Raw genomic sequence first — 16063 nt, 5'->3', positions numbered from 1 at the left:
AGGCTGCTAACGGGCACACCAAGGTTGATCTCGGTTAGAAATGGCCTGCGACACCTTCACTGGCTCCCAATAAAACAACATGCACAATTTAAAGCACTTTGCATGGTTTTTAAGTCCTTGATGGGCAGTGGTCAGAAATACCTGAAAAGACACCTTCAAGGGTATGTCCCTGGGAGAGTGCTGCGCTCCTTGGAAGCAAAGCAAGTGATTGTTCCCAGAGTAAAAAAGGCCAAGTGGCGTGGCAGCAGTTTTATCTTATGCGCCACTAAAGCCTGGGACACCCTACCAGTGCATCCTAGGAACTCCACGGATCTCTTTTTTTTTTTAGGAATGGTTTGAAAATGTAGTTGTTCACAGGGTAAGTACAGGTGCCTAGGGGTACCAGCTAGACAGTGCTCAGCGCCAGAACACCCTTGGGTAAAAGTGTGCTTTAAAAGCCTTATTAACATAACATAACATAACATAACATAACTTAACATGTGTTCAGGCTAACATAAGGAAAAATGACAATGGGCCTACACAGGGCATATGACAAGCCTTTTTTTTAATCAGTAGTCCAACTCTATGCGTGTGCATAGGTTTTTCGTCCCAGCACAACATTCTCCTCTCTAAATACTGACTATAGGCACAAGCTTCTTATGCTCTATTGCAGTTTGTATAAAACATTTCAAGATTGTATGCTTGTTTCTCAATATGTTTGTGAAAATAATTATTGAGAATTGCTCGCATGTTGTGCCACCTTTCAAAGGGGCTGTGGACACAGGTTACTGCCCATAAATTCAAAAGTCTGCAACATCCCAATTGACAATCTGGACGGTGAGAGATGTACAGGACCCCCAGATCATAGTATTACATGTAAAAAATATATAGTTATGCATACTAAAACCATAAAAAGCTCTTTGATTTGCTTTAAAAAGGAAAGAAAAAGGTGAAATGTGCAAAAGAAAATAGGAACCAAGAAGAATTACAAAGCATAGGGCACCATTCACTTAAACATCAATAAGTAAAGTTCATTATGCAGTCTTTGAAGTGTGTACAAAATCAAAAGGCCATTCTTTTTTGGTAAAGTTTTAATTGAGAAGAGATGAAAATGAAGAAACTAGTGACGATGGAGGAAAATTTGCAGAGGAAACATTGTCCCCACTGGATTAGTTGTACTTGACATTATCCTTTGTGGATTATTGAGCTCCAGCTGCTGTAGATAATGAAAAAACAAGTGATACATCAGCAGCAGATAGGGTTAGAGATTGCACTGAAGGCCACTGAGATATCTCTCATTAAAAGAATTTTCTGAATGGGAGGTATACTGCTAATTCTGTCAGAGAAAACTTTACACAGTGACAGTACCCATTAATGGTAAACACTGCTGGTGTTTTTCCAATACACTTTTTCATTAAATTATCAGTATTAAGGAATTATATTTATAAGTTGAAATATATAAACATGATTGGGGCAATTTATTACTGTAACAAAATGCAAATTGCACAGTGAAAAGTGACAAAAGGGTTTGTTCACAAACTGCATTTTGTAGTACGTAAATTAGCTGTAGTTTCGCTACATGTACTACAAAATGCTATTCACAAGTCTATGGCTGGAGACCTCCAACTCCTTTCTCCTATACCAGGGGAAAGGTGTGGCGCCGCGGCCAGGGCGACTGACGCTGGAATCTGGGGATCAGGGTTCGATCCCCGGCTCCGGCGGCAGGTTGGCCCAGCACCATGCGACTCTGGGCAATAGCTTGCTTAATCTTCCCGACGGCCCCCAGCGCCTAGAGACCCTAACGGGTGATTGTGCGCTATACAAATGTGGATTATTATACCTTCTGTGTGGAAGTCGCCACCAGAGTGGCAAAGATCTCTGCACATATAGGTAGCCATTTCAGTTGTGAATGTGGTAAAAACAAGAAGACGAGGCTGGAAATTGTGGAATATTTACTACTAAAGTGAAAGAAGAAGTTTAGGGAAGTTTAAGGAAGGTTATGGGGGCGAACACGCTAATGCATATGCAAACACACACCCACAGAAGAGTAAACTCACTGCTATTTACAAATTGTACTTATAAACTTGCTACCTTCTAAAGATGTCAAAACAGGAAAAAATTTACTCCAGTTGAGTCTTGGAGTAAGTCAAACACCACAGATGGCCAAGCACTGGTACTGCAACAACATGCTTAAGAAAAAATAATTTGTGGACTGAAGGGATGTTAGACTGATATTTAAATTCCCATGGTAGCCAAAGTGTAGGAACCTGGCCCTATATATTCTATACCAAAGTAAGGTATAGTGTGCACAGAGTCTAGTGGATCCCACCATGCAGCCCTATGGAGGAAAAAGCAGTGTTAAGTTTGCAGGTTAGTAAACGGTTTTGGTAACTGAGGGCCCGATTCACGGAACTAACTTAAGACAAAATCCTAAACGTACTACTGTTGGTATTCACAGAAGGCATTTAGTAGTAGTAAAGTTAGGATTTTGTCTTAAGTTTGACTTAAGACAATCTTAAGACAAACTTAAGACAGACTTAAGACAGACTTAAGACAAACTTAAGACAGACGTAAGAGAGGCTTAAGTTAGGATTTTGTCTTTAGTTGGTCTTAAATTTGTCTGAAGTTTGTCTTAAGTCTGTCTTAAGTCTGTCTTAAGTTTGTTTTAAGTCTGTCTTAAGTCTGTCTTAAGTCTGTCTTAAGTTTGTCTTAAGACAAACTTAAGACACAATCCTAACTTTACTACTACTAAATGCCGTCTGTGAATACCAAAAGTAGTAAGTTTAGGATTTTGTCTTAAGTTAGTTCTGTGAATTGGCCCCTGAGTTTCAGAGGGTAGAACCAAGGTTCTCCAAGGTTCAAGTTAGCACTCCAGGTGCACAAGCAGGAGCACTAGAGAGGTTGGGAGTAGAGTGCAGGGTGTCCAGGATAGCCAATGGAGCTAGGGAACACCTCGGTTGGTGGCTGCTCACGGACAGGCCACTCGGTTTGGGAGACAAACTCCTAGGGTTAAGGTGAGGGCAAAGGGAGTCCCCAGATAGCACCAAGACTACACCACCAGCAGCACAGGGGCTGCTGGGTGCTGGGTGCTTAAATGGTGTTGGAAGCCCAATGCAATCTTTTGGGGATGTTGTCTTTGGATTTTGGCTGCAGACTCGGCCCAGGAAGACTTCCGGGAGGAACCAACAGCTGGGCCGGCAAGTAGGGACGTCCCTCGACGTCAGGACACTTCAAGATCTGGTCATCAGGACGCAGAGTCAGAGTTAGTATTGACGACCTACTCATTTTTTGTGATGCTGCTTACAGTTGCATTGTGTTGTGGCCAAACATATGAATCTGGAGCAGCTAGCTTGGGTTGATTGTCTGGAAGAAATGGGCAATTTCAACTCACATGCTATAACTATGCAGATGACAGCCAAATACTCCTTCAACTGGAATGCCCCAAAGGCATTGGAAAGTTGCCAATTTTCAGTTGTCTCAGAGCCGTGGATCAATGGGTGACTTGGAGCCATCTCAAATTGAATGCTTCCAAAGCGGAAATACTCATGTGTGGCGATTATGACACGCTTGCCGCCTGGCCTGATGAGCTAAAATCACTGCCTAAAATATCGAAGGAAGTAAGAAACCTCGGAATGACCATGGACTCCAAGCTATTGATGAATGCCCAAGTGGACAAACTAGCAAGATCAAGCTTTGTTACTATAAATACTCTGCGACCCTTCTTCCCCCATTTGGGATTTCTACGCAAGGTCCAAGCTACCACCTCCCTTGTTCTGTCCAAACTCGATTACAACAATAGCCTCTACCACGGATCACCTTTAACAACTATGAAAAGACCACAACGTATTCAGAACTCGGCTGCCAGATTACTCTTGCATATCAAACCACGAGACCACATCTCCCCTGCCTTTCAAGCCCTGCATTGGTTACCAGTTGCCAGAAGATCCACGTTCAAGCTGCTTTGTATCACCCACAAAGTGATACATGGAATGGGACCGCTCTTCATCAGGAATAAAATCGCCAAACACATTCAGCATAGGAACCTCCGCTCTAGAGTTGCACCTCGCCTCAAAATCCTAAGAAACAAGAAAAAAACATTGGTGGCACATCTCTTTTCAAGCAGCCAAAATATGGAACTCTTTACCCCCAACATAAGATCCACCGACAACCACCTTATCTTCAGAAAACTAATTAAGAATTGGCTCTTCCCTAGATAAGCACCATACGCAAACAGAAATATACAGCATATCTGTAGGAAATGGGATTTGTGTTTGGCCAGGGCATGCGCGTAAGCCAGGCAGAAACCACCACTCTAGTCAGGGCAAGCGAGTTACACGCTGAAGATAACCCCTGCTCACCCCCTTGGTAGCTTGGCACGAGCAGTCAGGGTTATCCCAGAGGCAATGTGTAAAGCGTTTGTGCAACACACTCACACGGCAGCAACACACTAGGCACACCACAAAAGAAACTCCACACAAGGTTATATAAAAAATAGCCTTTGTATTATCCAAAACACTTTAGAATCATAATCACACATATACACTGTGCCAACTGGCACTAGGCAATATGTACAGGGGATTATACACACCTGGCAGGGCCAATCTGGCCACTGTCAGAAGCTTTTAGAAAGCACTAGTAACAAGTAGGAAACAACGCAAACAGTAACTACTGGTATAATAATGACCTCAGCATTATATCACCGTAGGCATAAGACATTTTCTGCATAACCATCAGAGGCATAGATACATTAGACATAAATCACCTCAGATCAGGCATTAATATCATAAGCATAATCATTAGGCATCACATTAGGGCCTGCGCCCTACTGACATAACTGACCCCAGGCCAAGTGGCCTTTCCCTGGGGCTCAAAATGCCCTATGTCCAGAAAGTCTGGGCTAGCTGCCAATGGAGTGAAATCAGAGTGCGCAATGTGCTGGGGGCGGGGGAGTGTATCTCACTCCTTTCTCAGGGAAAACAAAATGCCCCCAAAGGAAAATGGCACTGGCACTACATGTGTCGTGGAAGCCACACTCTGGGGCTCCTAAATTACTTTGCCCAAACGTTGAAGCTGCCTGCTCTCTCTTGGGGTGCAGCTGTGGTGAGCCAAAATGAGCACTGGCCCCTGTGGTGCCTTTGGAGCCCCACTCTGGGACTCCTATAACAATGCCCTTTCGTTGTGGTTGCACCGCACCCTGGCAGATGAGCTGTGGCAGGGCAACAACTCTGGGAGCTCCAACACTGCTCCCCTTAGCCCCCACTCACTGGGACTCAGCTGCACTCACTGGGGCCAGCGGGAAGGCACCGACAATGTGCCTCAGTGGCCCCGTTACCCGGGCCCCCCTCATGCCATCACTTGGCACCAACGAACTTCAATGCTCCAGCCCCCCTCACCGGGCTATTGTCCTGGACTCCTCCAGCAGCTCCAGGCAGGTCGTCAGGCACAGGCAATGTGCCATGGCTGGTCTCGCACCCGGCTCTTCTTTGCTCACACCGCAGGGCTCTCCTCAGCCCACGGGAGCCCTGCTTGGGCAACATAGGCTTCTGGACTCCGCGGCAGGCCCCGCCCACAGTCAGGCAGCGCTTGCCTGACTTCTTGGTCGCATTGCAGTGACTCTTAATTTCGGGTCGGACTGCGGCAGTGATTTCTGGCAAATGCAGAGTGGGCTCCCGCTTAAAAGGTACCACAGTGTGGGGTGGCCTCCCCCGATACACACAAAATGCAGGGTGGGCTCCCACCGATACACACAAAATGTGGGGTGGGTTCCCGCCGATAAACACCTAATGCAGGGTGGGCTCCCACTGCTTTTCAGCAACTCGGGGGAATCCCTACGCCGGGATTCCCTGCATCATCAAGCAGCACAGCGCTGCAGGCCACCCACACTCTCCCGTCTGGGGAGAAGGTATAGCGCTCACGAGGCGCTTAAGTCCCAAAGTCCCAGGGGCTCAAGGGTGGGATCAGGCAGGCCAGCTCACAGGGCCCTCCAGCAGGGAGGCAGTCCCGCATGGCGGTTCCTCCTGGGTCCCAGCAGCAAAAAGCACAACCTTTTCATGGGGTCACAGCCCCAATATTTGTACCCATATTTGCTTTGTCTGCCCTGGAACAGGGCTTGGGGGAACCAGTCTAAACTGGTTCTGGGGGTTTTGGAGCACTTTGTTGACAATGCTTCCTTTCCCCTTTGTCTGGGTAGGGGCTCATCATCAGACACACCACAGGGGGGCGGAGCCAGCATTCACATAGGTAGGCACAGCCCTATTCAGGGTCAGGGGACTATTCCTCCCACTACTCAAAATGCAGATGCCCTAATCAGCCTAGCACTGACTCACCTTGACCCTCCCTGAAGCCACACACACCTCACCAGCCCCTGTCACTCCAAAGCCAGACATGCAATCCACATCAGGCAGGCAGACACATAGCACACAGAAATGCCACTTCTAAAAGTGGCATTTCTAAAAATAGGTATATTAAATACGCGCACACCATTGCATAGTACTTATTATCACTATTCCAAATATACCAAACTTGTCCACGCTGCTCCTCTCATATCAGGAATTATCACTGAAAAACTTATCAGGGAATCCCCAATCCATTACTATGGGAGGGCATCCTCACAGCAGTGAGAAACCAAAATGGCTGTTTGTCACTACCAGCACATGTCACACACTTAAGGTACATGTCTTACCTTTTACCTACAATACACCCTGCCCATTGGGCTAGCTAGGGCCTACCTTAGGGGTGACTCACATGCAGAAAAAGGGGGGTCACAGACATGGCACACACTTTAGGTGTCACGTCACAACGGCAGTAACACTGGGCGCACAGGCCCTGCAATGGCAGAGGCCTGAGACAGGTTTGAAAGGTTACTTTGGTGGGTGGCGCAATCAGCGCTGCAAGCCCACCAGTAGCATTTAATTTACTGGCCCTGGGTATCTGAGATACCACTTTACAAGGGACTGACAGGTAAATTAAATATGCCAAATAGGTGTAGACCAATCTTACCATATTTATCACAGAGATCACACACACTTTACACTAGACAGCAGTGCTAAAGTGCCCAGAGTCCTAAAACCACCAACACCATGTCAGAAAAAGGCTAGGAGGAAGGCAAAACGTTCAGGGATGACCCTGCAAAAAGGGCCAAGTCCAACAATATCCCTCTGTATATATGCATGTATTTGTACTATAGATATGTACCTATATATGTGTATTGCTTTTTATAAACATGTTGAATAATTATGTTTTAAAAACAAAGTTAAATAAATAAATAAATACATTCTTAAGTACAACACTTGAAAACCAGAGTTTTTTTAATGCATCTGTAATCTACTTATACTTACTTCCTTTATGCATCTATATACCTTCCATGTACTTGGATCTATAAATGTATTACTTTCCTCAAAAGAAAAAAAAGAAGAAATACATATTCAATGCACTACCTTATTTCTCACCCTTTACCCCTATCAATATCTTTAATCTACAGATACTTACTTCCTATATGCATCTATAACCTTTCCATGTACTTATGGATCTATATATTTATTACTTTCTTCTAATTCAGCGTATCCAATGTACTACCCTATTTCTCACCCTACACCTCTCTCAATATATCTTCTACCTCAACTCTCTGACTCATCTCAAACCTCTTTCTACTACTCTTTCCAATGCACTACCCTATTCCTCCCCCTATACCTCTATAAATATATCCTCTACATTCACTCTCTCATTCATCTCAAACCCCATACCACTACTATGATCCCCAAAATAGCCCTTTCTAGACTCTGCCCTACTCTAGCCCTCTTTGCACCATCTTGTTATTGTTATTGTTAATTGACATTTGTATAGCGCGTAATCACCTTAGCACTTATGAGAGAATAGCCAAACCTCACTAGCAGTTACCCATCAGTGCGCCTCCCTAGTCAGGGCGCATCTTGTCCCCAGACCTGTGTGAACAACAGAGTCTTAAGCTTTTTCCTAAATGGAAGGAGAGAGGTTTCCCTACGCAGACTTTCTGGTAGCTTGTTCCACAGTTGGGGAATCAGGATTGAAAAAGCCCAAGGCTGCATTATCAAACCGTGGGCAGGACAACAGGCCTGCCTTGGATGAGCGGTGGTCACGTCCTGGCACGTAGCTCCTTAGGCAATCCTTGATGTTTTCCAGTGACTACCCAAAGATAGATTTATGTGCAATGCGGAAGCCCTTAAACCTGGCCTGCTGCTTAATTGGGAGCCACTGCAGCTGCTGCTGAAGTAGTGTAGCATGCAAACATCTTGGGAGCTTGAAACTCAACCTCGCTGCATCGTTCATTACTACTTGCAGCTTACCTAACAGCATATCTGGTAGCCCTATGTATTGCGCATTGCCATAGTCCAATTGCGATATGAATAGAGCCGTCACCACTGTGCGCTGAGTTGAGAATGATAGGATGGAAGCCAGTTTCTTAAGTTGTCTCAAAAGGACCACACTGGTCCCTACCACCGTGGACACTTGATTTGACAGTCTAAGCTTAGCATCTAATGTAATGCCTAAGCTCTTCACAACAGAGACCGGCATGGGTGTAGCACCCGACTCTTGTGGCCAGAAGAGATTAGACCAGGGGTTGCTACCCGTGGTGATGGCTAGTACCTATGTTTTGTCAGGGTTCACTTTAAGCAAATTGGCGGTCATCCAGTTTACTGTCTAACTAAGGATGTTCTGTACACAGGATTGCTCTTGTAGGGAGCTGCCATTACTAAGGATCAGTTGAGTGTCATCTGCATAGTTAAACACTTGACAGTCCTTTTGAGCGAAGGCTGCCACCAATGGCTGGAGAAAGAAGTTGAAAAGAAGTGGGGACAGCGCAGAGCCCTGTGGGACTTCACAAGACAGTGCAACCCTTACTGGACACACGGTCCCCTAGCTGGATCCTTTGTGACCAATCCTTCAGGAAGGAGGAGATCCATTGATGCGCCATACTGCAGATTCCCAACTTCTGAATTTGAGCCAACAGTTGGCCATGATTCACCGTGTCAAAAGCGGCAGTTAGGTCTAGCAGGATCAATGCACAAGGGGTTTTTTTGTCGGCCGCAAGCCTGAGCTCATCTAACACCGATAGCATCAGCAATTCTGTACTGTGGTTGGCCGTAAAGCCCACCTGCCGCACCTGAAGTAGCTGGTGTTTCTCGATAAATAGTGAGAGGGTTCTAAGTACATGTTGTTTTATTACTTTGGCCAAGAAAGGGAGCTTAGATATAGATCGGTAATTCTTTAGGTTGTTGACGTCTGCCCCTGCTTTCTTCAACAGCGGGGTTACCCTATCTTCCTTGAAGCTGAGTGGTACCTGCCCAATTTTCAGGGATTGGTTGATGAGGAAAAGCAGATTTCTCCCCCTCACTGGGAGGGTCATCTTAAACACCCTAGGTGGACAGGGGTCCTGTGGTGACCCAGAATTGACTCCGGCCATGATGCGGGATATCGAGTCAAGGTCTAGTGTCTGTAATGTGGAGAGTTTATAGCCATGGGCGCTCGGTGATACTTCCACAACCAAGGGGCATTGACTGTTCTGGGTGTTACTCATGTTGGTTAGAATATCCTTGACTTTGTTTAGAAAAAAGGTCTGAAACCTGTCACAGTCCTCTAAATTGGCACCCTTTTCTTTGTTCCTTATCCTTTCCCTCCTTGCAGGAGCCACCTTGTTGATGGCTTCCCTCAGCCTATTTATAAGCCTCTTGCTTTCCTGGTCAAGGTCCTCAAGCTGTCTCCCCATAAGCGTTGTCTCTTTTAGTGCTCCCCCCTAGGCTGCCTTCCTCAATTTTACTCCACTTCCATACGATCCTCCATTCTGGGGGTAAGTGTGTGGGCCGACTAGCCAGTGGGATTGTGAGACTGATCAAGTGGTGGTTCGACCAACTACATGGCCTAATATCAGTCAGATTGGCTGGAGGCCCAGTAGTCCAGATGAGATCTAGGGTATAACCCTTATCATGTGTGGAGGACTCCACGAGTTGTTGCAACCCCAGTGTCCTCATGGCCTCTCCCAACTGGTTGGCCTGTGACTCTCTAGGCACCTGATCCCAGTGGTTATTGAAGTCTCCCACCAGCAGGAGCTGTTGATATCTTGAACATAGGTCGCTGACCACTTCGGAAAGCATCTCATTAAAAAGAGGGGTCGACCGGGGTGGGGGGCAGTATACCACCATCACTATTAGGCAGGAAGATTTGGAACTTATCTTTGCTCCGAGGAGCTCCACTCCATCCAGGATTTCCGCTACGAAACCCTTCTATTGTCCATTGTCTGTGGCAAAACAATGCCACCCCTCCCTGCCTATTATATGTCAAGACATCATAGTTCTTGGGGAAGGATGCTACTATATCTGGCCCTGAGCCATCCTCCAGCCAGGCTTCCGTTACTGCTAGGATGTCCGGTACCTCTTCCTGCAAGAGCGAGAAGACTTCCAGATTATGTTTCTGGTGGGACCATGTGCTCAATACTAAGGCCGTTAATCCCGGAAAGCCACTACATTAAGTAACAGATTACCTGCTCTTAGTTTCCCTTCTACCAGTTTATTCAGGGGCAGTCCATACTTTGCAGTTGCCTTAATTCCACCGCTGAGTATGTCCGGCCTTGACCAGGGGTCCTGGCCCCTGGACCCGGTCGAACGGGTATGGGCTCAGACGGGCTTGCCTTTGGCGCTCCTTCGCCGCACCCACTGTACATACACTTCAGACTGTTTAAGAACACTCTCCCACCCCACCAATCAACCCTGCTGTCCAGCAGCTGACTCCCAAGCCAAAACCTAGACCGCTCACCGGCAAACCACTGAGCTGGGGGCAGAAGTCTGAAAGTTACGGTGCCCTAAGGCATGTGTAAAAGGCTTTCACAGATACATTCAGTATTTTAAAAATTGTTTTTTAAAAGCATCCAAAGTCAGATTTATCGTTTTAATAACAACGTTAATAACAGCGTTTCTAGCGTACTCACAAACAACTTAGGTGAGGTTTAGCTTGACTCCATTTGACACCTCTTTTACTATATTGATCCCCCAAAACAAGCCTTTCTAAACTCTTCCCTCTGACTCTTCCCCTCCATATCCCTTTTTACTGATCCCAAGCCTCCCACTTCTTCTATGACCTTCAAAAAGAAAAAAATATCTTAATCCTTCACTCTTCTATCCCTCCACTATCCTTTTCAATCAAAATAACAGACTAACATGTCCACTTGTCAAATTTCATGTTTCACTATACTAATTCACCACTAATCCTTAATGGGTTCCGGAGTAGCGTGCCACTGCAGAAAAAGCGCTTCAACAACCCATCAGGAGTAACAAGCACTATATAAATGCAAACCTTTTGTCCTCATCTATCCCTCCGCTATCCTTGGTAATCCAAATAACTGACTAATATCCACCACTCAAATTACTTTCATATTTGACTATACTAATTCACCACTAATCCTTATGGATTCTAGAGTAGCGTGCTACTCGCCAAGAAAGTGCTACAACACCGCATTAGGGGTAACAAGCGCTATATAAACGCAAAGCATTTTTCCCTCTTCTATCCCTCCGCTATCCTTCTTAACCCAAATAACTGACTAATATCCACCACTCAAATACTTTCATGTTTGACTATACTAATTCACCACTAATACTTTATGGGTTCCGGAGTAGCGTGCTACTCGCCGAAAAAAGCGATTTAACACCCCATTAGGGGTAACAAGCGCTATATAAGTGCAAACCTTTTTTCCCTTTTCTATCCGTCAGCTATCCTTCTTAACCCAAATAACTGACTAACTTACCCACCACTCAAATTACTTTGATATTTCACTATACTAATTCAACATAAATCCACTTGTCGAAAAATTGCGTTGACGTCTCGTCAGGGGTAGTAAGCGCGAAATAAATGCAATTACAATACAATAACATATGATGGTTTGTTAATTGACGAATTTGACACTGTAGCACATATATTTAGGCAGCTCTTGAATCAACAGCCACCAGTATTGTTGTTAAAGCATTGTTAACTATGCACCAGCATGAGCCAAGGGCAGTTCTTCAATAATTGTTTTAATACAATCCTTCCTTTCTGATTCATTTGAAATGTATCTGTCCCCAATAGCAGAGGCAAACACAAAAGGCTCCTGCTCATGGCCAAGATTATGTTTATACTTGAGCAAGAATGCTTTTTAGTGGATCCTCTGCTTTTTAACTTTCCACTAAGAGCCTATCTAATTTTTGTTGCGACCTGGTTACCACTGCAACTTTAAAATTTGTTACCACCATATTGGCAGCTGAATCAGCTGTGGTGCTCGTTTTAGTGTATAATGCTGTTGGATAACATGGCTACTATCTCCCACAGCTGTGTTGCCCTAACCAGCTTCCCCTTAGAGTTTGTGTTACCATTTTGCTGGCAAAGTGTTAAGTTTGCATCAAGTCCATGTACACAGAATGTCGAATCTCATCAATCATAGAGTGGGAGCATGTGCTTTTCCTTTTTGTGGACCCAATAACAATGCCTGTTTTGTACACTGATTATGCAGCGAGTGGAGTCACCTAATATCAGAGTGTAGCTTTCAATGTCTCAAATTCTGAGCCTTCGAATTTCCCTTGAACTACTGCACAAGCAGCAGAATATTCATGTTTTGTCCCTATCATGGGCTCAACTGACCCATCTGCACAAAAAGTTGTGCATTATAAATCAAGTGAAAGGGTGTTTTGGTAGCAAGCAGAGCTAACAATTGGTAGTATGGGAATTATTGTTTCTCAAGTGTGCAATATGTGAAACTGTATGCCTGTTACTGATTGAAGGGAGACCCTTTGTACCCATCTTGTTTTAATGTTTTGCAATTGGTTATATTATAATTTGTGGCATCCTAAAAAGTAGCTATTAAAGCCATACAGATTAGTTATTCCACAGGACTATTGATCTGCTGTTTGTATTTTGCTATAGGGGAGCATTTCTCTTATATAGCTGAGTTGAGATTTGATTTGTATTTAATGGGTGTTCACTGCCCTTCTTCGTAAACAAAATGTGTCTTAACCAGATGAACTGAAAACTACCCATATATTCTTTATGTTTGGGAAGCTTACACAGGTAAATTTGTAAAGTAAGAGAATCTGTTGTAAGTTGATGTATTCTGTTTTTCTTCTTTTGTTATAATGCAGTGTCCTATCGCTGTACCTCGCTCCGTGGTCTCACGGTGTTACAATCTTAAATTTGACAGGGTTTTAGCTGAGATCTTCGTAAGCCGCTAAAGGACTGGCCTACCAAATTAAAGCTTCGTTGAATTTATTTATGGGCTTGACTACCTTTTTTGCTCAGTTGTGTGATAACAAATATTTTAATATATCTACATACCTGCCTCCAATGATATGTACTTGCAGCTACGTTTAGACTTTTTTCTCAAGGACTGTAAGTCTTTCTTTTATAATTGCTGTTTGTACTGCTGTCAGTATTTTACTACAGATAAAACAAATATCACCTCTGCAGCTGACTGAGCTATAACTTGTATGCAATGGATGTTGTCTGCCCTTTATTGTAAATAATATATGTCTAGCCCATGAACTGGAAACCATCCATATACTTATTTATTCTTTGTGTTAGGGAAGCTTACACAGCTGCACAAACACAAAATGATTGACATTGACAATGTGTTTACAAGTTAATACTTCAGAACTTTCATCCAACATACACTGGCATATTTAAGAGAATCAATGGATTATCAGAAAGGTAGAAGGAACAACATTCAGTGAGGCCAGCCATTACATATTTGCATAATTAGATGTGGGAGCCCTATACATCTGTAGCCCCAAGAAAAAAAGTGTTAAAAAGTATTGGCTGTACCTTAAAAGAAGAGATAAACCAACTGCAGTTTCTACAGAATTTATTCCCAGAGTGGCATTATTTGCATTACACATGGGGGATTCTCCACTCTTAAACACTATGCTTTGTCCGCCCGCCATCTTGTCGGTATTCGGGACCGCCCGCCATAAGGGCGGGGGCCCAGTGGGGGGTATTAGGATGTGCCCGCTACAGTGGCGGGCACATCCTGCATTTTTAGCATTGTGGCAGGCGGTGCTCTCTGCCCCGCCCGCCTCAGCATTTGCATTTACAAAGCGGCAGGCACCGCGCGGTGCCTGCCGCTTTGTAAATGCAAATAAAGGGGGGTACCACAGGTACCCCCCGTGTGCACCCCCACCTATACTTCACTCTGGGGGCCCGCAGGGGGCCCCCGGAGTGAAGACCGCATGCCTTTCTGTGACGGCATCGCCGCCGCGGAAAGGCACCTAAATACAACCATCATAATATGGCTGGCGGTGTCTGATAGACACCGCCACCATATTATTCCTTTTCCGCCCCGGCAGCAAGGCGACCGGGGCGGAAAAGCGGCGGACGGTCTTTCCGTCCGCCGAGGTCCCCCCCGCCATACTAATATGGCAGGGGGAAAACGAGTGTGGATGTCGGGCCGATTGCTACCGCCAGCCTGGCAGGGGCAATCCGCCCGACATCCCAATGGGCCCCTAAATCTGAGGAGAAGTATTATTGAGAGATTTTTACTAAAAAAAATAGCACTGGTGTTAATATTAGAAACAACAGGAAATGGCCATTCATTAGACAGCAGCCTTCTACACTACTAGCAAATGCTTAGATGCTTACTACTCCAGAGAAAGATGCCTACAACTATAGAAAAATACAGCATACCTTATCCACCCATGGGAAACAGCCTTTACTCCTCAGGCTGAGCCACGCATGACGTTTGCCCGCAAGCTAAACCACGCTTGTTTTAACCATGCATATGCCTTAACCACGCTAATGCATGGTTAAGGCAGTGCATGGTCTAGCTGTCCGGTTAGGTAGGGAGACTGAGAGGATGCGTTGGGAGAGGAAGCATTTAAACAGGAAGCTCAGGATGCCAACAAGTAGGTGGAGCTGGGGCCAGGTCAGTTTTAAATGATTGGGGGTTGGTTTTAGACTTCAGGGCAGGAGCAGGGGGTCGGGGTAATTTTTAGAAGGGGGCTGAGTTTTAGGGCTAGAATTTTAGGGCTCGGTTTTAGGGCTCAGGGCGGGGTGGGGGTTGGGGTGAGGGTAAGCTTTAGGCCTCAGGCTAGAGGGGGGTCGGGTAATTTTTTAAAAGGGGGGCAAGGTTTTAGACCTCAGGACGGGGTAGGATAAGTGGTAGTTCTAAGGGCAGGACAGGGTAGGTTTTAGGCCTCAGGACAGGGGAACTGAGGTAGAGGGGATACAATATTAGGGCTTTAGGGCTATTTGGGGTAGTGGCAAACTTAGCCACACATATCCACTTACCAATCATGCCTTTGCAAAGAAATTGTGTGGTAAAGGCATGCGTGGTAAAGGAATGCATGGTTAAGACGCATTTGTGGTTTGGGCTGCATTGTACATGCATGCGTGGTTTAGCCAAACGTACCTTTGACAAACAATCTTCACCAACAGCTGTAATACCGATAAAACATTCACATCTACCATTCCAATAACAGTCCTGATAAGGCATATGCCGATACTAATAAGAAGTGAACATTGGCGAATAATGGTTCCATGGACCGAGAAGATGATATGAATATCAGTTGTTTAAAATAGCTTTGACTACTGGATGAACCCAGCACTGATGCCTCGCTCTAGTTCACCAAGACAATGATGACGCAAACACAAGTAAGGGGAGGAAGACACTCCTCCACACCCGACAGATCCTACTCACTCTGTGCAGAACCTCACTCTTTTAATACAGAAAATACTAAAGTAATCCTTTTCAGCTATGGAAATGGCTCCAGGACGAAGACTCGCTCTGCACGCTGGAAAGATGAAAAAGAAACAGGTGCCCACAAAACTATAATTGCTGACCTTTTTAAAATAAGGAAATATTTTTTGCATGCTGCCGACCTGTCACTAAAACAAGAAAATACCTTTGCAGCAAATGTGCCGAATGAATACTGTAAAATACTGTGCCACACATTCGCTCAGTGACAAGCTCACCAGATCTGATACAGGTACTTTTATCTGCCCCAACAATTGTTTACATTCAATGGTGGATATTATTGCATCATGAATATAAGAATTATATATTTTTTTAAGATAAACATTTAAAGCACAAACTAGG

Source organism: Lissotriton helveticus, chromosome 9 (assembly GCF_964261635.1).
Source record: "Lissotriton helveticus chromosome 9, aLisHel1.1, whole genome shotgun sequence".
Lineage (NCBI taxonomy): Eukaryota > Metazoa > Chordata > Amphibia > Caudata > Salamandridae > Lissotriton > Lissotriton helveticus.
This window is presented reverse-complemented; position numbering follows the sequence as displayed.